At 39.9% G+C, this 27,483-nt stretch overlaps 1 pseudogene; it reads right to left on the bottom strand.

Moving 5' to 3' along the window:
- Positions 1 to 5,195: 5,195 nt before the first annotated feature.
- On the bottom strand, positions 5,196 to 23,901 carry LOC100464673 (annotated as a pseudogene).
- Between the last annotated feature and the right edge of the window lie 3,582 nt (positions 23,902 to 27,483).

Here is a 27,483-nt window from a genome sequence, read left to right as displayed (position 1 = left end):
CCATCTACTATTGAAAATGTTAACATTGATAAAGTATCCTGAACTTTGAATCATTTTTTTAATATCCAGAGAATGTAGAAAGAACCCAGAAACAACACTGAAGATAAAATCAGAAAAGTAGTGCTAACCAGTAAAAAAAATAATATGCCACATACATAATTTTTAATTTTATAGCCACATTAAAAGATGCAAAAAGAAACCAGTGAAGTTGATTTTAACAGTATATTTTATATAACCCAGCATACTCAGAAGAGTACTATCATTGCAACATGTGACCCATATAATAAATTATTAAAGAGATACATTATATATTTTTTTCTTAAGTCTTCAAAATTAAGTCTTCAGATTAAGTCTTATTAAGTCTATGTGTGTTTACACTTACAGCATATTCAAACGCACACTAGTCACATTTGAAGTGTTCAGTAGCCACATGTGGCCAGTGGCTACCTTACTGGAGAACATAGCAGTAAAGGCTGAGTCCGAGATGATATATCACAAACCAAAATAAATTTACACTTTCTGTCTTATTTTTTTTCCAACACCCAAGATACATTTCATAGCTGGTGATTCTCAAAATTCTTTACCACCATGTTGCCTTTAATTAGAAAAAGTGTCTTCTATTTCCCATATGAAGGCAATGAAGCTAGATTGCAACAGTTCAAATCCCACCTCTCTTACTTGCTGTGTGACCAGACATGGACATATTTCTGTAAATTTTTATTTCTTTAAGTAATCTCTACCCCCAAAATGGGGCTTGAACTCATAAACCCGAGATCAAGAGTCGCATACTCTTCTGACTGAGCCAGCCAGGGTCTAACTTCACTGTCTCTCATCTAGAACACAGAGGAGTAATAGACTCCCTTACAGGTGTTTTTGTTCTTTTAATTTTTTTCAAAATAAATGGATTGATACATCCAAAATGCTTATAGCAGTGCTAGCAAACACTGTTTAATAATAATATTATTTATTTAAGAGTTACATATTAACACTACTGTGCATCATTTCTACACATGATGGAGATCAGTAAATATTGTTGACTGGAAGCCACTAACTCAGTTAATACGAAAATCCTGACTTGAGTGAACCAGCTTCTCAAAAGAACTAACTCCTTTGCTCATTATAATTATTTTTTTAATTTTGTTTTTGTATTTATTTATGTTTTTTAGAGAGCATGAGCAGGGGGAGGAGCAGAGAGAGAGAGAATCTCAAGCAGATTCGGCACTGAGCTCGAAGCCCAATGGAGGGCTCAACTCCACAACCCTGAGTATCATGAGCCAAAATCAAGAGTCAGACGCTCAACAGACCGAGCCACCCAGATGCCCCCAGAATTATTAGAATTAGAATTAGAATCAGAATGTTGCTTTCATGCAACATTGGGTCCAGGTACCCAATGGAGCAATGGACAAGACCTATGATGTCTGCCATCAGGGACCTGCTTTAGTGAATTGCCCCTGTATGTTTTCCTTACTTACATCTAGCACTTGGATGATTTTGTCTGCAAGTATTAGAAAACCCCAATAAACTGGCATGAAAAATACAGAAATTCAAAGCTAGGGTAGATACCAGTCCTAGTGCACTCAGAGCTCCTGATGTTATTTGGCACTCCCTTTCGCTCATTCCTCCTCTATACTTCAGTTTTGTCAACACAGTGACTTCCATCATAGTCACAGCAATGGACACCAAAAGATAGCTCCTCCAACTATAGGGGGGAAAGGTTATTTCTTGTCTAATTAGATCAACTTGTAGCAGTCCAGAGAAGAAATCATACACAGATTGGCTTAATGCTGGGTTTTTGAATGATTATGGGTAAAGGGTATAGAATCACCAGGAGCCAATAATACTCTTTAGTCTAGGAGTAGGATCATGCCTAGGGAAGGGGCGGGTAGTGGAAAAAATTTAGGTTTTTGTTAGAAAGGAGAAGCTGAAACTGTGTGGTCAGTCGATGGTGTCTATTACACAATGCTGAGAGGAACTGGTATTGGTATATTGTTCTGAAGTCACTGAAGAGACAGTCTATGACTCAGTGAGCGCTTGGAGCTGTCACAAAATGGATCACTGCAAAATGAAACCCAGAACGCACGTGATTTTTATCCTGACTGCATGAATTGTTGTCTTTATCAGTTCAAACATGGCTGGAAAGTATTAAAGGGGCAAATAAGTCTAGCGCAAGGAATAGCTTTAGAAATTTGATTTGCAGCTCCACTTCCTGAAGTTTTGTGTGTGGAAATGTCACTTCTATGAGCCACAGTTTTCTCAATCAGCTCATCACTTAGCCTCAAGTTCTGGTGAGGGTCAAAGGCTATAATTGGTGTGAAAGAATTTGTAAGCTTTAAATACAAAATAGAAATCATGTTATTATCAGTAACAGGAAAATAATTCAAAGCTTTCAAGCTTTGGGAAAGGCAGTTCTCAATCCTGTATCTTTGATTTCATGAGTCTTCAATTACTGTTGATATGATTTAACATAGGCCTTATGTTAATGTATGATTTTTGTATTCCAACTACTTAGACAATAACACACATTTCTTTTGAATTTATACAAACTGTTACAAAAATAAACACTTCCTCGCTCAAAATGCATTCTGCAAAGGTTAAAAGCAAAACATGTAAGTATTCTAGGTGGACTGAACAAAAATATTCTTTTTTTAAAAAAATATTTTATTTTTAAGTAATTTCTACACCCAACATGGGTCTTGAACTTACAACCCCAAGATCAATAGTTACATGCTCTTCTGACTGAGCCAGCCAGGTGTCTCTGAACAAAAATATTCTAAGGGTAAGAGCTAAATATTTTATCACAAAAGGCCCATTTTGGAAGTAGCACAATTTAATCTAGTTCTGCCTGTTTGTCCTTCATCAATTACCTGCCCTTCTCCCTTCTACTCCTCCACCGTCATTATGTAGGCCTTTCTTCTTAGTCTGTTGCCTGTTCTCTTGGAATTAGAATTTCCTCTTTAAAACTCATCCTACACATGGAAGCAGATTATCCCTCATAAATGCCAATTTACTTACATATTTTGCTCCATTCAAAAAGTTTCATTGCCTCCCTATATCCCAAGTAGTGCAGAAAGAGCACTGGGTTGGAAGTCAACAGAATGAGATTCTGGTTACAACAGCATTAACCATCTGGTTAACCTGGGGCCTGGCACCTCTCAACTACATCTGTATGGAATTGACTGGATCTCTAAAATCTCTTCTGGCTCTAAAATCCTGCTTGGCTTTGGATATTCCTTGAAATGTAGCCCTATCCTAACAATTTTAATTCTTCCCCAAACAATCTAACATAAAATCACTGCTTTAGTCCATCTACTCTCCTCCCTATCCCCCAAAGCAAAGCCACCATCATTTCACTCTCATTGACCTCCTGTCTGGACAGGCCCCCTACTCCATTTTATCCTACCTGTATCCTATATATTCTTCAAGCCCCAACTCACATTCCACAGGCACACCAGTTTATCAGTCTGCCTCCAATCCTTCATTCAACAAAAACCTGCTGAGTACATACTGTCTGCAAAGCACTGGGAACACCACACTGAATAATTAAGAGAGAGGTTTCCAGCCCCTGTGGAACTGACATTCCACTGGAATCAATAGATAATGGACAAGTGAATAAACAAGATAATTCTAGATTATGACAAATGGCTATGAAAGAAATAAGCTAATCAGTCAGATAGGGAAGAGACAGGGTGGTCTGGGAAGGCACATTTTAGCTGTGTAGTGTTGTTAGATGTTCCCTAAACTTGTGTTGACTGACCAGTTAAACCAAAGCCTGGTTCTGCTTTGCAACAACAAATCCTCTTTAACTAAGAGTTTTAAACCTTGTTTCATTCTGCTAAGCCCTAACTTTTTATTAATTCCCAAATAATTTTTACCCATAAAAAGGATAATTTTTGGACCAACGTAATACACTCAGTTTTTTTTAAGTTCTAAAAATTAAAAATTCCTTGTGGTATTTCTCAAATCACTAAGGATACCAGGTTTATCCACATTTTTTTGCTAATGTTATTCTGATACTCCAGGCTAATGTCCTTCTGATTATTTGTTAATGGTTTATTTCCTCAGGTAGCATCCTGCTTCTTTCTCTAGTGCCCTATCATGTTCCTGACATTATCACCACCCACTCCATCCCCTAGGCTAAAAACCTGCCACTATATACCTTTTTGTAAAGTTGGAAACCTCACCCACTCACATTACTGAGTCACTAAACCTCAGATTGCCTCGCAGCTCTACTCCTTAAATCTCTGCAAAGAAACCAACAACAATAGCATTTAAGTAATTCCAGGATAACACCATTTTTCTTAAAAAAACAAACAATTGCATGAAGACAGTCTGCCTTTGGGCAGGCTCTTACCACCTCAAAGCTGGATTCCTGACTAGACTTTCTCCTGAAAGTTCTCCCACCTTCAGACTGGCCTCGCTCCAGTTCATCCTACCTGAGGAGAGGGGTGGAAAGAACATGGAGCTGAAAGATGGATCAGTCTTCAGTTATCATCTTGATTCCACCATTTTAATTAGTTGTTCAGCCTCTGGGACAATACTGACGCTCTCTCAGTTTGTCTTCTTACTTGTAAATTATATCAATGCTAGAAACGATTTTAAGAAATCTAAGCAGCATTGCATGCATTGTACTTACCACTGTGCTAGCACACGGAGGCATCCAAATTTAACTCCCCTTCCCCTCCTCAAATCAAGTCCAATCTCCATCTTTATTTCTCCATCTATAAAAGCCTGTTCAGCAACCCCATAACATTTATACAATCAGCTGCAGATCTATTAGCAGGCTCTTCTCATTCTGGTTCAATTACTTTGCCAGCTTTCTTTGATAGTTTCTTAAATTATACCCTTCACTCTCCACTAAGGCACCCTGGCCTGCCATCAAAGCAGACATCTCAACACTCCTTGACAGCACAAGCTTCTCAGGTGGCTCCACGCCGCAGGTCTTGCCACACATTGTTTTCTGCCTGAAATGCCCTTCTTTCCTCTGCCTGAGATTTCTTTATTCCTTCTTCAAATTCTTTTTTTTTTTTTAGATTTTTTAAAAATGTATTTTTTCGACAGAGAGAAACAGTCAGCAAGAGAGGGAACACAAGCAGGGGGAGTGGGAGAAGAAGAAGCAGGCTCCTAGTGGAGGAGCCTGATGTGGGGCTCGATCCCAGAATGCCGGGATCACGCCCTGAGCCGAAGGCAGATGCTTAATGACTGAGCCACCCAGGCGCCCCCCTTCTTCAAATTCTTGATAAAGCTTTGATTTCTTTAAAACTTCACAGACAAACCTGAGGCAGAGTGAATACTTCATCTGATCTCCCAAGTTATTTTGTTGACACCTCCCATAGTAGCTTTTGTTGTTGTTGTTGTTGTTGTTGTTGTTGTTGTTGTTACATATTATAAGCTAGCAATGTTTCAAAGGGTGGAGATTCTACTGGTCTTTCAATTTCTTCAGTCTTCTGGTGGTAGACATTACTGTGAGGGCAGAGGTGGTGTAGGTCCAGGGACCACCGGCTACTGTTTTATGGAGGAGCCACAGTGCTAGATGCCCACAGCTCTTCTTTCCATCTTGGTTTTGCCACAGAGGGAGCAAGTGTACTTGGCATACTGGCATATTTCAATTTTCTTCACCATTTTCCTGAGGGAGGCACCATAATGGTCCCATATTTACCAACGATTCTGACCTTTTTGGTGCATTTTACCCATACCCCCACAAACTAAGTCCAACTTCAGAGAATACAGCATTCTTATTGAGCTATCTATTCCAAAACATTAATCTTTTCTCTTCTGTACTTGCTTATAGAGATATTTCCCCTGTCAATCAGAAACATTCTCATTGCTTTGGGCAAGATGTAGGATTGTTCCAATGTAGGAAAGAGAACTCTATATCTTAACCAGTGTCTTTGTTTGTTTGTTTGTTTATTATTTTGAACCTCTGCTTGGGAGCAGACCTTTTGGGGGTCTGTGTCCTTGGAGAGGAAAGAATTGCATTTTTATTTTCACTAACTTCCAAATAAATTTAGCATTTCCTTCCATTGTGAATCTAAGCAACAAACCACAATAGCAGGAGCAAGACATGTGATTCTGTAACAGATAGAAAGCACAGATACTTTTATGTCACACTACAGTTGGTGAAGATATTGCATTCATCATTCATCATTACTTCCAAATATTAATAGTAATTAAAACTACCACTAGATCTTTTTTAAAGTGTTAATAAAGAAGCATAAATATTATTCCATTACAGTTTTTTAAGTAAATGTTTTGAGAAATTGTTGACTCATATAAACAATTGCAAGAAACAACACAGAGAGACCCTATGTATTCTCTACCCAGTTTCCCCCAATGGTGACATCTTGCAAAATGATAGTAAAATATCATAACTGGGATATTGACATTGATACAGTCAAGATACAGAACATCTCCATCTCCACAAGGATCTTGTGTTGCCCTTTTATAGTCACATAAGCTTCCCTCCCACCCTACTCCATCCTTAAACCCTAGAAACCACTAATCTCTCCATTTCTATAATTTTGCCATTTCTAGAATGTCATATAAATGGAATACTACAGTGTGTATACTTTGGGGACAGAATTTTTCACTAAGCATAATACTGTGGAGATTCCTCCAAGACGTTGCATGCATCAGTGGTTTTTCCTTTTATTACTGAGTAGTATTCCATAGTATGAGTCCAACACCATCTGTTTAACCATTTAGCCATTGAAATATATCTGGATTGCCTCCACTTTTGACTCTTATAAATAAAACTGCTGTAAACATTCATGTATCAGTTGCTGTATCAACATAAGTCTTCATTTCTCTGGAATAACTGCTGAAGAGTGCAATTGCTGGGTCATACAGTAGTTGCATGTTTAGTTATGTAAGAAAACCGCCATACTGTTTTTAGAGTGGCTATGCCATTTTACATCTTCACCGGCAATATACATACGTATGAGTGATCCAGTTTTTCCCATCTTCACAAGCATTTGTTGTGAAAACAATGTTTTACTTTTGCCATCCCAGTAGGTATGTAATGATATCTCATTGCAGTTTTAATTTGCATTTCCCTAAAGGCTAATGATGTTGAGTATCTTTTCATGAGCTTACTTGCATCTGTATATCCTCTCTGGTGAAATGTCTGCTTGTGTCTTTTGCTCATGTCATTTTGTTCATTTTCTAATTGGATTATTTATTTTACTATGAAAGCTGAAATAGAATGCCCAACACCTGATTTTTTTTTAATTTTATTATATTATGTTAATCACCATACAGTACATCCCCAGATTCCGATGTAAAGTTTGATGCTTCATTTAGTTGCGTATAACACCCAGTGCAACATGCAATACATGCCCTCCTTACTACCCATCACCAGTCTATCCCATTCCCCCACCCCCTCCCCTCTGAAGTCTTCAGTTTGTTTCTCATAGTCCATAGTCTCTCATGTTTCATTCCCCCTTCTGATTACCCCCCTTTTCTTTATCCCTTTCTTCCCCTACCGATCATCCTAGTTCTTATGTTCCATAGATGAGAGAAATCATATGATAATTGTCTTTCTCTGCTTGACTTATTTCACTTAGCATTATCTCCTCCAGTGCCGTCCATGTTGCAGCAAATGTTGAGAATTCGTTCTTTCTGATAGCTGAGTAATATTCCATTGTATATATGGACCACAGCTTCTTAATCCAGTCATCTGTTGAAGGGCATCTCGGCTCCTTCCATGATTTGGCTATTGTGGACAATGCAGCTATGAACATTGGGGTGCATATGGCCCTTCTCTTTACTACGTCTGTATCTTTGGGGTAAACACCCAGTAGTGCAATGGCTGGGTCATAGGGTAGTTCAATTTTTAACTTTTTAAGGGACCTCCACACTGTTTTCCAGAGTGGCTGTACCAACTTGCATTCCCACCAACAATGTAGGAGGGATCCCCTTTCTCCACATCCTCTCCAACAATTGTTGTTTCTTGCCTTGTCTATCTTTGCCATTCTAACTGGCGTAAGGTGGTATCTCAGTGTGGTTTTGATTTGAATTTCCCTGATGGCTAATGATTTTGAACATTTTTTCATGTGTCTGTTAGCCATTTGTATGTCTTCATTGGAAAAGTGTCTGTTCATATCTTCTGCCCATTTTATGATTTGTTTATTTGTTTCTCGTGTATTGAGTTTGAGAAGTTCTTTGTAGATCTTGGATACCAGTCCTTTATCTGTGGTGTCCTTTGCAAATATATTCTCCCATTCCGTGGGCTGTCTCTTAGTTTTTTTGACTGTTTCCTTGGCTGTGCAGAAGCTCTTTATCCTGATAAAGTCCCATAAGTTCATTTTATCTTTTATTTCTCTTGCCTTTGGAGATGTGTCGTGAAAAAGGTTGCTCTGGCCGATGTCATAGAAGTTGTTGCCTATGTTCTCCTCTAGAATTTTGATGGATTCCTGTCTCACATTGAGGTCTTTCATCCATTTGGAGTTTATTTTTGTGTATGGTGTGAGAGAGTGGTCAAGTTTCATTCTTTTGCATGTAGCTGTCCAATTTTCCCAGCACCATTTATTGAAGAGACTGTCTTTTTTCCACCGGATGTTTTTTCCTGCTTTATCAAAGATTAGTTGCCCAAAGAGCCGAGGGTCCATTTCTGGGTTCTCTATTCTGTTCCATTGGTCGATGTGTCTGTTTTTGTGCCAGTACCATGCTGTCTTTGTGATCACAGCTTTGTAGTACAGCTCGAAATCCGGCATTGTGATGCCCCCAGCTTTGTTTTTCCTTTTCAACAGTTCCTTGGAGATTCGGGGCCTTTTCTGGTTCCATACAAATTTAAGGACTATTTGTTCCAGTTCTTTGAAAAATGTCCTCGGTATTTTGATCGGGATAGCATTGAAAGTGTAGATTGCTCTGGGTAGTATGGACATTTTAACTATGTTAATTCTTCCAATCCATGAGCATGGAATATTTTTCCATCTTTTTATGTCTTCCTCAATATCTTTCAAAAGTGATCTATAGTTTCTAGCATATAGGTCCTTTACGTCTCTGGTTAAGTTAATTCCAAGGTAACGCATGGTTTTTGGTGTTATTGTAAATGGGATGGATTCCCTAATTTCTCTTTCTTCAGTCTCGTTATTCGTGTATAGAAATGCAACTGATTTCTGGGCATTGATTTTGTATCCTGCCACCTTACTGAATTGTTCTATAACTTCTAATAGTTTGGGAGTGGATTCCTTTGGGTTTTCCATATAGAGTATCATGTCATCTGCAAAGAGAGACAGTTTGACTTCTTCTTTGCCGATTTGGATACCTTTGATCCCTTTTTGTCTTCTGATTGCTGTTGCAAGGACTTCTAGTACTATGTTGAATAATAGTGGCGAGAGTGGGCATCCTTGTCGTGTTCCTGATCTTAAGGGAAAGGCTTCCAGCTTTTCCCCATTGAGAATAATGCTTGCAGTAGGCTTTTCATAGATGGCTTTTATGAGATTGAGAAATGTACCCTCTATTCCTACACTCTGAAGGGTTTTAATCAGGAAAGGATGCTGTATTTTGTCAAATGCTTTTTCTGCATCAATTGAGAGGATCATATGGTTCTTGAGTCTTTTCTTGTTGATATGATGTATCACATTGATTGATTTGCGAGTGTTGAACCATGCTTGCATCCCAGGTATGAATCCCACTTGGTCATGATGGATAATCCTTTTAATGTACTGTTGGATTCTATTAGCAAGGATCTTGTTGAGGATTTTGGCATCCATATTCATTAGAGAAATCGGTCTGTAATTCTCCTTTTTGAGGGGGTCTTTGCCTGGTTTGGGGATCAAGGTAATATTAGCCTCATAGAATGAGTTTGGTAGCTTTCCTTCTGTTTCTATTTTTTGAAATAGCTTTAGGAGAATAGGTATTATTTCTTCTTTGAATGTTTGGTAGAATTCCCCAGGAAAACCGTCTGGGCCTGGAGTTTTATTATTTGGAAGGTTGTTTATCACTGACTCAATTTCTTCATAGTTAATTGGCCTATTTAAGAAATCTATTTCTTCCTGTTTCAGTCTTGGTAGTTTATAGGTTTCCAGGAAGGCCTCCATCTCTTCCAGATTGTTTAGTTTTTTGGCATATAGCTGTTGATAAAAGTTTCTAATAATCCTTGCAATTTCAATGGTGCTGGTCGTGACCTCTCCCTTTTCAGTCATAATTTTAATAATCTCAGTCCTTTCTCTTTGTTTTTGGACAAGTTTTGCCAGTGGTCTATCAATTTTATGGATTCTCTCAAAGAACCAGCTTCTAGTCCTGTTGATCTGCTCTACTGTGGTTCTGGTCTCTAATTCATTGATTTCTGCTCTAATCTTGGTCAACTCCTTCCTTGTCAGTGGGTTAGGCCTGTCCCTCTGTTGCTGTTCCAGTTTCTTGAGGTGAGAATATAGAAACTGCATTTTAGATTTTTCTATTCTTTTGAGTGAGGCTTGGATGGCTATGTATTTCCCCCTTAGGACTGCCTTTGCAGTATCCCATAGGTTTTGGACCGTTGTGTATTCATTCTCGTTGGTCTCCATAAATTGTTTAATTTGTTTTTTGATTTCCTGGTTTATCGAGTCATTCTTGAGCAGGATGGTTCTTAGCCTCCAAGTGTTTGAGTTTCTTCCAGGTTTTTCCTTGTGGTTGAGTTCCAATTTCAGAGCGTTGTGGTCTGAGAATATGCAGGGGATAATTTCAATCTTTTGGTATTGGCTGAGACCTGTTTTGTGTCCCAGAGCATGATCTATTCTTGAGAATGTTCCATGGGCATTTGAATAGAATGAGTATTCTTTGGTTCTGGGGTGTAGTGTTCTATATATATCTATGAGGTCCAACTCGTCGAGTATGGCATTCAAAGCCTTTGATTCTTTGCTTAGTTTTTGCCAGGGTGTTCTGTCTATTTCTGATAGTGGGGTGTTGAGGTCCCCTACTATTACTGTGTTCTTATCTATATGTCTCTTTATTTTGGTTAAGAGTTGGCTTGTGTATCTTGCTGCTCCCCTGTTGGGGGCATATATATTAATAATTGTCATATCCACTTGTTGAATACTTCCTTTAAGAATAATATAGTGCCCTTCTGTATCTCTCTCTATGGCCTCTAGTTTAAAATCCAGTCTATCTGATATGAGAATTGCTACTCCAGCTTTCTTTTGAGGTCCATTTGCGTGGAAGATGGTACTCCATCCCCTTACTCTAAGTCTGAATGCATCTTTGGGTTCAAAATGAGTCTCTTGTAGACAGCAAATGGATGGGTCATGTCTTTTTATCCAATCTGCAACCCTGTGGCGTTTTATGGGAGAGTTTAAGCCATTTAGATTGATAGAGATTATTGACAGATATGATTTTAATGATGCCATTTCTCTTTAAAGTCTTTGTATCGGTTGTGACTTGCTGCTCTGTATCACTCTTGGGGCCTTTTTACCTTTATAGAGCCCCCCTTAATATCTCCTGTAGGGCTGGTTTCGTGGTTACGAAATTGGTTAATGATTGGCGATTTTGGAACGTCTTTATTTCTCCATCAATTCTGAATGACAGCTTTGCTGGATAAAGGATCCTTGGCTGCATGTTTTTCTCTGAAAGAGCTTTAAAAATGCCCCCCCAAGCCTTTCTCTCATTCCAGGTCTCTGTAGACAGGTCTGACGTAATCCTGATACCTTTGCCTTGGTACGTGAGAAATTTCTTTGCCCTGGCCGCTTTCAATACTGTATCCTTGGATCTAATATTTGCGAATTGCACTATGACATGCCGTGGCGTAGGTTTGTCCTGGTTGAGCTTGGATGGGGTCCTCTCTGCCTCTTGGACACGAATGCTTGTTTCCCTTGCTAGATTAGGGAAGTTTTCAGCTACAATTTGTTCAAATATCTCTTCTAGACCTCTGTTTTTCTCCACCCCTTCAGGGATGCCGATGATTCTGACATTGGATCGTTTCATAGAGTCAGTAATCTCCCGTAATCTACATTCGTGGGCGTGGATTTTTTTAAGACCAGCTTCTATTTTCGTTTTTTCTTCTACTAACCCATCCTCCAATTCGCTAACGCGTTCCTCTGCCTCGGTGACCCTGGCCGTCAGAGCCTCTAGTTTTGACTGTATTTGGCCCACTGAGTTTTTAATTTCTGTCAGATTCGCTCTCATTTCTGCCCTTAGGGATTCTATATTCTCAGCAACGCTTTCTCTGATGCTTTTTTCAAGTTTACTCATCATCTTGACCATTGTTGCTCTGAATTCCATTTCTGATAATTGGGATACATCCATATGTATTAATTCTGTGGCCGAGGCCANTTCGCGTTCTAAGTCTGTTGTCTCGCGGGTGCCGTCCGCGAGTCTGCCTGCTCCCCCGTGCAGGTGGCCCGCCAACCGCCAGCCTTCTTGCGAGGGCTCCCTGAGCTCCCTTCTCAGTCTGCTGTCTCAAGCGTGCGGGTCTGCGGTCCGTCCGCTCCCCCGTGCAGGTGGCTACCGCTTCCCGGCGCCCTGACACGGCGGCTCCCTCCCCCTTCTGTTTAGCTTCCGATATCTGTGCGCGGTTTCACGGCTCCCCGCTTCGTACCTCGATACTCAGCGCTGGAGATGTTCATTTGTAGAGATCCAGATGTATCTTCCTGCGTCTCAGGCTGATTCCGTGGATATTCCTGCTGGTCTGGTACCTATCCAGCTCAACTCAGGGGACCGGCTGAAAAAGGTGTCCCCTACTCCTCCGCCNCTCAGCGCTGGAGATGTTCATTTGTAGAGATCCAGATGGATCTGGATGCGTCTCAGGCTGATTCCGTGGATGTTCCTGCTGGTCTGGTACCTATCCAGCTCAACTCAGGGGACCGGCTGAAAAAGGGGTCCCCTACTCCTCCGCCATCTTAACCTCTCTCCACACCTGATTATTTTTTAAAGATTTTATTTATTTATTTATTTGACAGACAGAGAGACAGCCAGCGAGAGAGGGAAACAGGCAAGGGGAGTGGGAGAGGAAGAAGCAGGCTCCCAGTGGAAGAGCCTGATGTGGGTCTCGATCCTAGAACTCCGGGATCACGCCCCGAGCTGAAGGCAGACGCTTAACGACTGAGCCACCCAGGCGCCCCCCAACACCTGATTTTTAATATTAAACTCTCTTTTGCTCCTTGATGTTTTGAGTTGGTTATCGATATGCCTGTCTTCCCCTTGCTTACATGAGATAAGAACTGTAAGTAGTTCTAATAGTGACAAATGGTCTTAGTTTTCATTCATCAGAGAATATCTTGATTTCTCCTTCATTCCTAAAGGACTGGATATAGAATTTGGGGTTGACAATTCTTTTCTTCCAGCACTTAAAAATGACATGTCACTTTCTTTGGCCTCCATGATTTCTGATAAATCTCCTGTCATTCACATTGCTTTCTCCCTGTGAGTAAAGTCATTCTTTGTCACTCCTTACAAGATTTTGCTTTTGTTTTTAGTTTTAGAAGTATGTGTATGATACATTTTGATGTGGATTTCTATGGGTTTATCCTTTTTGTGATCCACTTGCCTTCTTGATTATGTAGGTTTAGTGCTCTTGTTGAATTGGGACATTTTCAGCCATCACTTTTTCAGCCTTACTCTCACCCTTTGTCCTCATGACACAAATGTTCATTTTTTTTGTTGTTATAATCCCACAGGTACCTGAGGCACTGTTCATTTTTTTTCTCCATTTTCTCTACTTTTTCAAACTGGATAATTTCTATTTTATCTTCAAGGTCACTGATTGTTTCCTCTGTCTCATCTGTTCTGCTGTTGGGCCCATCCACTGAATGTTTTTATGTAGGTTCTTGTAATTCTCATGTCTAACTTTTCCATTTGGTTCTTCTTGCTATATTCTCTCTTTGCTGAAACTTTCTACTTTTCTTATGTTTTAAGTATGTTCATAATTGCTTACTGAAGTGTTTTTTATAAAGGTTGCTTTAATATCTTTGCCAGATAATTTTAACATCTCTGTCATCTCTTTTTTGGCATCAACTGATTGTCTTTTTTTTTTTTCATTAAAGCTGAGATTAGCCTGTTTCTTGGTACAACAACTGATTTTGTGTAAAAATCTGGACATTCTGAATATTTTGTTATGAGACTCTGGGTCTATTGAAACTTTCTGTTTTAGCTGGTTTCATCTGACACTGCTCCAGCAGGAGAAAGGAGATGCTGCCTTATTATTTCAGGTGGACTAGAGGTCCAAATTTCCGACTTGGTCTCTGTTGTTACTTGAGGGGAAGAGAAACTTATCATTACTGCTGGGCAAGGGTAGAAGTCACAACTCTCCACTAGAATTCTACTACACTACCCATTCAGCCTTTGCCGGCATAGGTGTGGGTGGGGCCACAGATTTTTTTCCCATGGTGTTTGGCTGGAGTGGAATGCCTATTGTTTAAAGTTTTCCGTCTTGCTAGACTTTCCCTTTCCTGCTCCTTTGGCTATAAAGAAAGAAAGTTTCCATTGGGACATTTTTGTCTGCATGCCTTGACATTTCTGAGTAGCCAGCTTTAGCTCTGGAATATATAAGGCAAAAAGACAATCTAGGGAAATCACAACCATATCATTCCTTGGTCTCTAAAGTCTCTAGCTGGTCTTTCTATTTCTCTCCTCCTTTCAGAGTCTTTTTTGTTTGTTTGTTTCATATATAATGTCCAAGGCTTTTAGTTGTATTTAGGGGGAGGAATAAGGAAAATAAAATGTTTTCCACCTTCCAGGAAGTGGAATTCTCCTCTATCACTGTTTTTTTTTTAAATATTTTGATTAGGATATTTCAATATAATTGGTTCCTTTTGTAATCCTCTATGCTTTATTTATGCATTTATTTTATCTGAGAAACATCAGACAGCCACAGAGGTCCCACAGCACAGAACCACCACGTTAAAGAAAAATTCAAAAAGGAGACACAAAGGAAGTAGCACAGAATTATATTCGAAGATGACATAATTGGCCCAACTCCCTTCTTTAGAGCATACGTTGGCTTTCTAACTTCCGTGCATCCTCTCCAACCCCACCCAGGGTTAGGACAATTACATGGGAGCCATCCATTACCGTGCAAGGTTGTTGCTTACAAGGTGACCCAAGTCTTCAAACCTTCCTTAAAACTCCAGAGAACACCACCTCTCACCCTAGCTGAGAAGTTGTTAGCCACTCTTCCCATCACTTTGGGTGTGGCTTTTTCACTCACCAGGATAGCCCCTTCTTAATTGTGCTACCTTGGAAATTACCTCTTCAATGGCCCAGAATATTCATATGCATGCCTCGTACCCTGAAAGGAATGAAAGTCTTTGTCACCCTGATGGCAGATGAAGTAGAAAGGAAACACCACACACCAGGACTAAAGAAGGACTGTTCAACCACTGTCACATTACATTTAAGTGTATATCTATCCCTTCATTAGACTGTGAATTCCTCAGAGGAATTCCCTTTTATTCTCAGTGTTTAACATGGGTTGAGACATATGGTTAAATGAATAAATAAGAAAATGTATCCCAAAGAGAAATGGTATATATTAGACTTTACCAAAAGACCACACACTTGTATATTTCCAATTTAGTTTTAAAAACATTCTTAGGTCATTTAAGACAAATATTAGTCATTCCTTGGACTTTCATTCCTGATTTCTTCTTCTTCTTTTTTTTAAAGATTTTATTTATTTATTTATTTATTTATTTATTTATTTATTTATTTTTAGAGAGAGCACATGAGTGGAGGGAGGGGCAGAGGGAGAGGGAGAATCTTGAGCAGACTCCTTACTCAGCATGGAGCCCAATGCAGGGCTCAATCCCAGGACCCTGAGATCATGACCTGGGCCAAGAGTCAGACACTTAACTGACTGAACCACCCCGGCACCCCTCATTCCTAATTTCTTCTTATCCACACAGTACTATTCACCCCAACTTGGACAATAAAATGTATGCATACTTTCTCCGTTTCACAGACCATCTGGCACAGATGTCATGCATGCTGCTACCTCATAAATAATGCTAATGATGGCACAAGGTTTCCAGGTCTAGTCATAACAATACATTCCCCTCCTCTCTCTGCTTCCTTACTCTGACCCCAAGGGTCAAGGTGAAAACATCCTAGGACAACAGTCTGGGGAGTACCACCCTAAACAAAATTTAGATAAGTCCCAGTGATCCGCCAATGACTGATGGTAATACGTTTAGTTAGCTAGAGTCTGGAAACACAAAAAGATAACAATCTTGAAAGCAGTCTCATAAATCTTTAACCCACGTAGCCCTCCTCAACAGCAAACTGCTTGAAAGCAAATGACAATGTAAAGAAACCATCTGCACATCTCAGCGTTACCTAGCTACCCAACCAAGCCCCCAAAAATGCAACGAACATTACCCAGGAGTTGAAAGGAAATGACTAAGTAAGAGTTGAGAAATGGTTCACGGCATCAGGAATGACAACGTGTAAAGAAGGGTGGCATTCCACGCCTCCTCACTGGGCAGGGCATCCAAGACAGCCTATGAGCTGTCATGAAAGATAAACCGAGGTTTGTCTTACCTAGGCCAATAACAAAGGAAGCTTGGCAGTGAATCTGACAGCTAATACTGGGATTGAGGTTACTGACGACAACAATTAATGAATAACCTGCCTGGAACTCTTCATCAGTGAGGTAGGGATCACTGAGGAATTCATATACTCAGGTCTCAGAGGGAACACCTTCTGCATAGCCCAGATAGATAAGGAATAAAAGAAAAGAGTATTTTTTTAAGGCAGATAATTTCATTCCTATGATTAAATAGGAAAGATTTGTGGTTTGAATTAAAAACAAAACAAACATCGGAAGTAAATAAAAAGTTTTGATGAGATGAAAAACAGATTTTAGGTATATTGTAAGCATCGTGCACACAAAACATAGATATTTATTTTGTAAGGATGTTTTAAAATTATCTTGCTTTATTGTTATAAAATTAGCATTATAGATAATGCAAGTGCCAAACTGCATAAAATCATGACAGATGTAGTATCAAATAAGTTGCCTAGAGTGGTTAAACTTCCAAAGGGACTGATTTCATTTCCAAGTAGGCTGAGCATGTGTGCATGTGTGCACCTCTGTTCATCCTGGGTCAGACTAGAAGTTGGGGGGAGGAAGGGTGATTGTCAAATCTGTTCTATAACCATTACCTAGAAAAAAAGACAAAACTTCTCTTGACTGTTCAACTGGTGCCTAAATGGAACAGAAAATATGAAGGTGGGGGCGCCTGGGTGGCACAGCGGTTAGGCATCTGCCTTCGGCTCAGGGCATGATCCCGGCATTATGGGATAGAGCCCCACATCGGGCTCTTCCGCTGAGCCTGCTTCTTCCTCTCCCACTCCCACTGCTTGTGTTCCCTCTCTCGCTGGCTGTCTCTATCTCTGTTGAATAAATAAATAAAAAATCTTTAAAAAAAAAAAGAAAAGAAAATATGAATAGGGAAGTCACATAAATCCAGAAGGGTTAGAATCTCTTTTCCCCTATAAAACTTTTGAGAATTCTGTGTCATATAGCAACTGATCTCTTTACCGTATTATAAGATTTCTACAGGATATAGTTCCCTTTATCTCTTACTAGATTTTTATACTTTCCTATTTCAAATGTTCCTTCTTGTGCTCAACTTGTAGTATATAATCTCATTTATTTAAAACAGAAAAGCTTGCTGACACCTATTAAAAGTCAACCTGCTAGAAGTAAGAGAAACAATAAAAAATGGTATCTGTATTCTCAGTAGGTGTAGCATATACTACAGTATGCAGTATTAGAAGTATACTACTAATAATTATGCTGCCAACACTAAATTATTATGAACAATAAATACTGGTGATTATACTGATAGTAAATAATAATTCAGTGATTCTAACTTAAAAATTGCTCATGAACTCAAATGAGTCCATCACTGTAGATCCTAACAGAACCCAGAAGCTTATCAGTTCTTGATGATTTAGCCCCTCATCTTCACTGCCAACTTGATTGTTCATACTCTTTTTTTTAGTAATAATTTTTCATTATGTTATGTTAGTTAACATACAGCATATCCTTAGTTTTTGATGTAGTGTTCCATGATTCATTATTTGCGTATAACACCCAGTGCAACATGCAATATGTGCCCTCCTTAATACCCAGCACCGGCCTATCCCAGTCCCCCACCCCCCTCCCCTCTGAAGCCCTCAGTTTGTTTCCCAGAGTCCATAGTCTCTCATGGTTCATTCCCCCTTCTGTTTACCCCCCCTTCATTCTCTTTCTTTAAGACTTATTAATTTATTTGAGAGAGAGCTGGGGGTGGGGCAGAGGGAGAGGGAGAGAGAAACTCAAGCTGACTGCACGCTGAGCATGGAGCCCAACAGGGAGCTCAATCTCATGACCCTGAGATCAGACCTGAGCGAAACCAAGAGTCAGTCGCTTAACCAACTGTGCCACCCAGGCACCCTGATTGTTTGTACTCTTAATGGTACCTTAGAACTGTATAATACCTAACAGTTTGCAAGGCATTTTCAGAATTGAATGTATCTTACAATAGGATAGTGGTACATAGAAAGGTCTTTTAAATAACTAATTCAATCTTCTTATTTCATAAGAAAAAACTAGAGAGGGAAAATGACTCACCAATGTCACTTTGCTCATGTGGAACAGAACCAAGACAAGCCTTCGGACTCAGGCCATTTCCTACCACACCAGCTGCCTCAACTAGATTAGTCAATATTTTAAAGATATCAAACTGAGGACCCATGAATGTAAGTGACATTTTTAAGGTTATACGCAAATAAGTGCCGAAATCAAAAGGAAAGCCCACTTGCCACTGTTCTTCTTCCTTCTTCATAATTATGGAAATTTGATTTACAATTATAGGTTATTTACATATCATTTACATACAAGAAGAATGGATTCCCCCAATTTAATAATGAAACTACCTTCAGCCATTGAAAGAGTCATTTTAATGGAAGACATAAGCATATGATTTTTTTTTTACCAGACATCTGAAAACACATGTTTGGAACCAGGTAGATAAGTCAGGCCTGAAGACTAAGACTCTGGAGTCCTCACTGTGTACACGCAAGTTAGTGCTGAAGAAAAAGTTAGCTTCCCTAGGAACAGCCTATAGTGTGGAGAATAACAGAAGAAGCCAAGCCTCTGTTACAGTATATCAAGATTTGAGAGGCACATTGAGGTTCAGCAAAAGAGACTGAGGAGCAGTTAACAGAGATACCGGTGGAGTCAGGAGAAAATGCTGTTCTAGAAGCTAAGGGAGAAGAAAGTTTTGAAAAAATAAGATCAGGTCATATAATTCAAAATGCTAGAGAAATATCAAATAAGAGTTAGGAGGCCATAGGACATGGCGTATCCAAAAACATGTTGCTAAAGATTTTATACTTTATTGTTAAAGAAATATAGGGAACTTTTTAAAAACCATTTTTGTACAAGAGAGTAGCAAGATGAGAATTGTTCCCCAAAAGTCTGATCTAGCTGTGTAAATTGAGATTAGAAGAAATTACAAGAAAGACAGATTACAATTGTGGAGATAAGAAAAAATAAAAACTGAAGCTAGAGTGATATCAGTAGGGACAGAAATGTGAAAGAAGATGCAATCAATATTCTGGAAGAAGTAAAAGCAAATATATATTTTTATATATAACATATGTATTAAATATATGTATATTATATACATATATACACATGTTTTATATGTCATATACATTTACATGTGTATAATACATATGTGTTATATTTATATATATTACAATTCTAGCCTTTGAGGAAGGCTAAAAGGAAATTCTGGTACAGTAAGTGCTGATATCAGGTAAGCTTTGATAAAGAGGTATGGGTACAGGCAAGTCACTTGAGATACTTTTTAATTTATATAGAAACCAGGCAGCAATTTTTTTAGTGTTGAAGAGAAAGTTTGGTTTAAAAATTACATATTAACTTCAAATAGGGAGATCAGTAATTAAGCTGAGGTGGCATTAGTCATTTAAATAGGCATCTAGTCAAACTAGTAATGAGACTTCTTTTCATTTCTAAACAGAAACATTTTAAATGGTTTTACAGATGCAGTTATCTAAATACTGTGGCGAAGACCAGTTTTAAACGACCTTCGGCTAGCATTCTCAGAAGCAATGTCTCACAATGTTCCCTAAGGTGCCCGTGAAGACAGTAAGAGGAAAAACACATGACACCAAGACCTATGATTGACAGGCAATCCATCGCCAGAGTCTAAGAGGAAATTCAGCTGCCCCAGCACACCATGAAGCTAATTTAGGAATCACAATCTTTTGATGACACATGGTTTACAAACCGAGAAAGAACAAAACTGTCTGCCTGAAAAGAATGAGAGATTTTAATTCTCTCCCCAGAGCCTGCCTTTGGGCACAAAACCAGAGGGCCATTTGTTGGGGCTACGAGGGCACTATTCCCCCAGTACTCCCATCAGCGACCCCCCTTTATAGGCACAGGTGGAGACTGCAACCTCCTATAGCCCACACCCTCTTCTTTTTGCCAAAAAACGGAAGGCAAGAATTTTCGGGGGCTGGTAGAGGAGCATTGCATCTTGGGAGGAGAGAACCAACAAGAGAAACTCAGTGGAGGAGGCAGCCGGAATGCTGATAGCAGTGCATCGGGAAAGTGACAGCATTCCATGCATTTCACTATTTCAGAGAGACAGAGCACCAGGTTATAGGGATAGACACTCACCCTCCACACAGCAAAGTTATGTTTGGTGAATACCTTCGAGATGCTGGCAATATGATCATGAGGTGAAATATATCAGCATACCCTCAATGTGAGAGGAAGGTGATTATCACACACAGACAGGGACAGGCCACACACCATTAGTAAACCCCCAGATTGAAGCATTTGATTCTCTTGGCCACTCCCCTGACTCTGCGGTCTCACCATCTTGGTCTCTATTTCTTACTTACAGGCTCTTCTTCCAAACCTCTTTGCCTGATAGGGATGTATGTATCTGAGAAGGAGTTCATATGAAAAAGACCTAGGATTTCAGGTGGACGTAAGTGGACAGTTTACTGTAGCATGCAGTATCAGGCCTGTGTTAACCAAGGGACAGTATTTAGGATGATGGAGGTGATGGACCCGCTCTGCTGTGGACTGCTGCTGTCATAGTAGGGCCATCACTACGGTTCTGGACTCGTCAATGAAAAAAAAATGTCTTCCTTGCAGTTTTGACCAAGGACCTCTCCTTTGCTCAGGCTACCACTTCCCTGGGCCATTTGATCTCTGTTGCGACTTCTGATGATGAGGGGAGTGTCCTGTACAGAGGCACCTGGTCTGGGAGGAGGGGAATTTAGTTATGGCTGAAGTCCTAAGGCAGGAGCAGTGTTGGTCTTCAGGGAGGAAGGGATGCCATGCAGATTCCTAATTATTTGGCCCAGAGGAAGTTTCTTTTTCTAAACCTCACGTGATATGTTTGCCAGCAGGCAACCCTGCACCTCACCCACTCCCATGCCCTCAATTGTCATTGATATGTTGACACTTCCCTTCAGACTATATCTAGAACCAATTGCTATTGGACAGGCAAATGTTAGCAGGAAGCTTGTAAGAAAGTTCTATCTCAATTTTAATAGAAAAACAAAGAAATGCTCTCTTTCTGCTAGATGTGAATAAGAAAGTGGATAATCCTGATTGCTACAAGCAGCCTTCTTTTTACCACAGAAAGCACCAACTTCTGAATGAAGCTAATGCTTTGGGCCACAGAGCAGAGGAGGGGGAGACCCTGTGTTCTTGTTAAAACCACTTACCTGCTGACTCAACTAACCCTGAGGACCGCTCTATGTCTGATTCTCCTTTTATGTAAGCTAACAAATTTCTTAATTGTTCAAACCAGTTTGATTAAATATTCAGTAACAGAGACAAAAACATCCTAACCAAAACATCACGTAGTCTCTACCAGGCATCTGCTGTGATGAGAGCTTTGCAATGAATTATCTGCCTATGCTGAGGGGCATCTCATGTAGTCTTATTAGAAAGATACCCTAACTAGAGACATAAGACCAGCGGGGATTCTTTTGTCCAATTAATCTAATATTAGATGAATATGTTCACTTGTCTAAGAGGGGTTGTTAGAATCCCAACTTTACCATCCAATAGCTGGGTGACCATGAGAAATTTACTAAGGTTCTCTGGGCCTTGATTTCTTCACCTCAAATGGAGATAATCATAGTACCTATCTCAGAGAGTTATTGTCAGGATCAAATGAAATGATATATGAGAATTAGTTAGGATTTATTTCAGCTATGAATAGCATTTCAAAAATAACTGTGGTTTAAACAAGATAAGTTTCCTTCACTCTCACATCCAAGTGTCCAAGGAGATTCATTCCAGAACACAGGTGGCCCTTTGTAATATCAGAAAGTCAGGCTACTTCTACCTTGTTGCCTAATCCCTAAGCTTCCCTCATAGTACATGATGGCTCCTGGAGCTCCAGTCCTTCAGGCCCCATCCCATGCAGGAGGACAGAAGCAGAAAAGAAAGGCATGCTCCTAGTCTTTAAGGACATTTTCTGGAAGTTGCACACACCACTTCTGCAGGTGTGCCCAGCTAAAAGCCAGGGGGTTTGTTATAGACGGAGGGGAGAAAGCATCCAACCTCTACCACAACCTGTGAAGTATGAACACCAGCATCAGCAGATGGCAGTTACTCTTATTAAAAATCTCTACTTCTTGAAATCCTGCCACATGCATCATGGTTGAAGCTGGAGGATACTATGCTAAGTAAAATAAACTAGTCTCACAAAGACAAATACTGCATGATTCCACTTCTATGAGATACCTAAAATAGTCAAACTCATAAAAGCAGAGGGTAGAATGTTAGAGGCCAGTGGCTGGGGGATGGGGAAATGGAAAGTTGCTATTCGATGGGTATAAAGTTACAGTCATGCAAGATGAATAAGTTCTGGAGAGCCTCTGTACAATAGAGTTCCTATAGTTAACCATATTGTATTATACACTTAAAATGTTGTGAGAAGGGTAGACCTCATGTTAAATGTTCTCACCACAATTTAAAAAATCTCCACTTCACTTCATCACAAGAGCTGGTCCTCTCTCCAGCACTTACCCTTGGCCTTCCTTCCATCAAAATCCAGCCGGTCATCTAAACCCATCTAAAATGAGAAAGAAAGGAAGAGAGAGATAAAAAGAGAGAGAGAGAGATGAAGGAGAAGGAGGAAGGCAAGGGAAGAGAATTTTAACTTGTCTCTATTTTCAGGAAACTTGAGAATTTTGAGAGCCCCCAGCAGTGTAATGGAGGTCCAATGCTTGGGGATGACAAGAGAATACATAATTTACTCACAAGAATCCTCAGAGGCAACCTCACTGGATAGGAAGACTAGCTCAATCATAGAATATCTGACCATTTTCTAGAGGGACAGTTTGATTTAAAGTTATCAAAAATGGGGGTGCCTGGGTGGCTCAGTTGGTCGACCACCCAACTCTTGGTTTCAGCTCAGGTCATGATCTCAGGGTCATGAGATCGAGCCCTGAATGGATGTGTGCTCAGTGAGAAGTCTACTAGAGACGCTCTGCCTCTTCCTCTCCCTCCCCCTCTGCTCCTCTCTCTCTCAAATAAATAAATAAAATCTTTTAAAAAAATGAGTTTATCAAAAGCATTTATCACCCCTTCCTATGACAAATGGCTGTCTAAGTTAAAGACATAATTTAACATTTTGTGGAGCAGGTTATCCTGCTTTAGGAGGTGCAATTTTATCTACAACATGCCTTGACAGAAAGCTTTTCAATCCTTAAGCCTAAAAAACCTAAAACTATTAGTTGAAAATATTCACACACATAATAAAAAGGTCTGGAAACTAAAGCTTCTGAGGTTACTCGATTTCTAAGTACATAATACTTATTAAGTATTGTATTAAGATAACCCTGATCAAAACAGTACATCTCATTCTCTTGCCTCACCTCAAACATTCTGTTCTTCATTGGTACTGTGGACTGTCCACTGTCCAAATGTAGTCTCATTGTAACATGTAAGTAAGAGCAAGACTATCAGGTCAACATTTCAAAAGGACAACAGAAGTGACTGAATGTATAAACCCAGGGTCTATAAATCAGGAGGTTTTTCAGGCCAAGATGTTAGAGAGAAAAAAAAAAATCAAGGACCTGGGGAAAATATTCTGAATGCATTGTTGTTGGTTATGATGTTTTTGTTTAGAAGTAGCAAGTCTGACTCAAATAACTCAAATCAAAATAAATAAAATAAAGAGGAATAAATAAATGTACAGACTCAGTGGTGACTTCAGTCATGATTTGACCCATGAAGCCACCATGTATCTGTTTCTCTGTGTTCTCAGCTCCTCCTTTGGGCCAACTTTGTCCGCTGTCGGGCTTCCTCCACGATAGGAAGATCTACAGCACCTCTAGCTTTGCATTCTCCTGCCACATTGTTTGGAAGAAGTGGGAACATCTCTAGTCAAATGACAGTGGGGTATTTCTCCCAGAATTTCTCACTTAGCATCTCTTCAAGCCATCCACTTAAGTGCCCGGTCACAGACCTACTCTGAAACCAATCACTGTAAGCAAGAGTGCAGGCTTTGCAGAAGGTCTTTCCCTGGGCCTGAGGGTGAAGTCGATCCCACTCACTTCAACCCACCACAATGGCTAAAAACATTAAAAAAAAAAAAGTTCCCCCAAAGTAGTATCTAGACGCTGGTAGAAAAGGACAAGGCAGGTAGACAGGGGTCAAAGAAGAATTCTGAGGAAGTGAACAACAGATGCCTACTACAATTATTTAGTTTTTTTTTAATTGCAGAAACCCATTCTAACTGACTTAGGCAGAAAATGCAACTTTATTATAAGGATCCAAAAAAAATCCCTTATGCTTAAAGGCATGAATGCTATGTGACTTCTGGAAGGGTCTGGAACCAAGGGTACAAAGCCATTGGAATTTTCTTTTATTTCTCCTCCAAGTGGATAAGGTTTCTTCTCTCTGTGTCTATACTGGTTTCCTTTATTCTTAAAACCACATGAGAAATGAAACTTCCAATAGCTCTGGACTAGGCATACGGTCCAGTTCACAGAGAAATGAATCTCATCCTCTGGGTCTCAGTTCTAGAATTCTAGGAAAGAAACTCCAATACAGTTTAGATCAGGTGACTCTCCCTAGTCATAAAGCAGAGTTACATTTTACGACAGAACTCCCAGAGGTCCACTTTTGTGACTCTGTGGATGGTGGGATCATGGGGCAGTTCCCGAAGAAGGGATAGCTGAGGAGACCATTCTGTACATGTCTAGTGTATACCCACTACAATACATTTTGCATGATATTGGCCATGTGAAATGTTTAGAGTATAAATTTTGTTCTAAAGTTGCAAGCAAATATACAAAGAAGCACACTGTCAAACCTGGGATTTAAAAGAAGTGGCAAGAGAAATCTCCTTTTCTTCCCCATAGCTTGGCTGAAATCCTTCTGAGCATCTCTGTGCTCCAGATACACTTTGTACCAGTGCCTATTAGCACACCTGACTGCATTTTCAAAATTATCTCTACATGTGTTCCTTGAGAAGCCAGCAGCATTCTCTTAGAGTTGGAGAGGTGCTTTTTTAAAAAAAGATTTATCTTAGAAAGAGGCAGAGAGCGCATGAGCAGGGAAGAGAGGCAGAGGGAAGGAGAGAATCCTCAGGCAGACTCCTCACTGACTGTGGAGCCCAATGTGGGGCTTGATCCCAGGACCCTGAGATCATGACCTGAGCCAAAATCAAAAGCCAGCTTTTTAACCGACTGAACTATCCTGGCGCCCTGGGAGATGTGCTTTTTAATTCACGGCACCCAACAACTATGCTAGTAGCTACCTCAGAGTTAAAACTCGTGAGTATTTACTCAATGGATGGATTAATGATGAATAATTCTGGGGTTCTCATTTCTTCATTCACTAACCATTTGAATAAATGCTTTGCTTAAAGAAGTACTTGAGAAATTACAGAAAAAGTTGAACATTGACTATCTTGTTTCCCCCTCCACGATTTGTCCTTAAATGAAAAGATGATTGAAATCCCCTTAAATGAAAAACAAAATGTTATCCCTTAATAAGTGTTTCTTTATTCACTCGCAAAGTCTTTAGTTGACTATTGTTAGTTTAAGGTTTTCCTTTGCTATTAAACTGTATAAAAAGGAGCCCAATACCATGTGCTTGGAATACAGTAGGACTTCAATAAATATTTGTTAATGAGTGAATGTTGACTTTAAGGATATCTTACAAAATGCATCCCAGTATTTTTCACATCATGATCAGGATCACTGGGTATGTTCCATGAGATCACTCCAGGTCTGTGGTGACTAGGAATATGCATTGTCCTGACAATCCCAGGCAATAGCTGCAGGGATCAACATCTCAGCACAACTTTTTCTGACAGCTAAGAGGAAGAATATATAATGTATGGTCCAAATTTTTCATCCTATATGATTCAATTCCTTTTAGACTATGAGACAGGTAGAGGACTTTCTGTTCTAAAATTATTTTTTAGGGAAATCATTTTTAGCACCACTGACTCCACCAGTATTTCCTTACATGAGGGATCATGACTCCAAGCAGAATGATGGGAAATTTTATGTGAACATCAGTTACCTCAGCTTTCACAGTATCAGCTGTTAGAGAGGATATGAAATAATGTGTGCATTCCTTCATTCCATCTCTTTTTCTCCTATTTTTAGGGGTTACCCCAGCTGCAAACTCTGTGAATGTTGAATTTGATTTCCTGCTGGGCGGAGAGACTACACAAAACCATTTAATGACACTTTCAGACACCAGAATCCTTTTGCCCACAGTCACCCACACCAGAGTCTTGCAGTCTCTCCCTGCTTCCCATCTCCTTCAGTAAAGTAGTCACTAAGTCCTACCATTTTACCGTATAAACTGTCTCAAACTTGCCCTTTTCCCCTCCATCTGCACCACCACTCTCATCTTATTTTGCTGGAGACCATTTCAAAATCCCCCCCGCCTTCATCCCCACAACCTTTAATCAATCCCCACTACCTTAGCCAAAATGGTCTCTTTAAATCTATAAATTCAACCATGCCACATTTCTACTCAAAAATCTTCAGTGGTTTCCTAGTCCCCATAAGAGAAAAACTGAATATGGCGTGACATGCAGAGGCCCTCTTGGTGCCACCCCCTAGACTTGAGGAGCATTAGACAACCTTTGGTTTTTCAAATATTCCATGTTCTCTCCTGCCTCTCTGTTGTTGCACGTGCTGTTTTCTCTTCCCGGAAAAGACATATGAGTCCACCACGTCTGCCTGGCGGAAATCTTTTGCCATCAAGAGTAGGTCCAAGAATCACTTTCTCAGTGGAACTTTCCCTGAGCCCTCAGACTGACCAAAGCAGAGGCTGTGGACGTCTAGTCCACATCCCTTAGCCTTTACTACTCAGGGCACTCAGGCCTGCTTTCCAACTGCCAGTGTCTGCATTTCTCCGCCAAAGGACACGTTGTCTGCGTATGCAGCAAGGCTCCATTGACCTGAATGAATGTCCCCAGGGACAGCTTCAACCAAAGTTGGGGTATAAATATTCCATCTCCCCGCCCCTTGAGTGAAAAATAACTCTGG

The sequence above is a fragment of the Ailuropoda melanoleuca genome, chromosome 8, assembly GCF_002007445.2.
Source record: "Ailuropoda melanoleuca isolate Jingjing chromosome 8, ASM200744v2, whole genome shotgun sequence".
NCBI lineage: Eukaryota > Metazoa > Chordata > Mammalia > Carnivora > Ursidae > Ailuropoda > Ailuropoda melanoleuca.
This window is presented reverse-complemented; position numbering and strand designations above follow the sequence as displayed.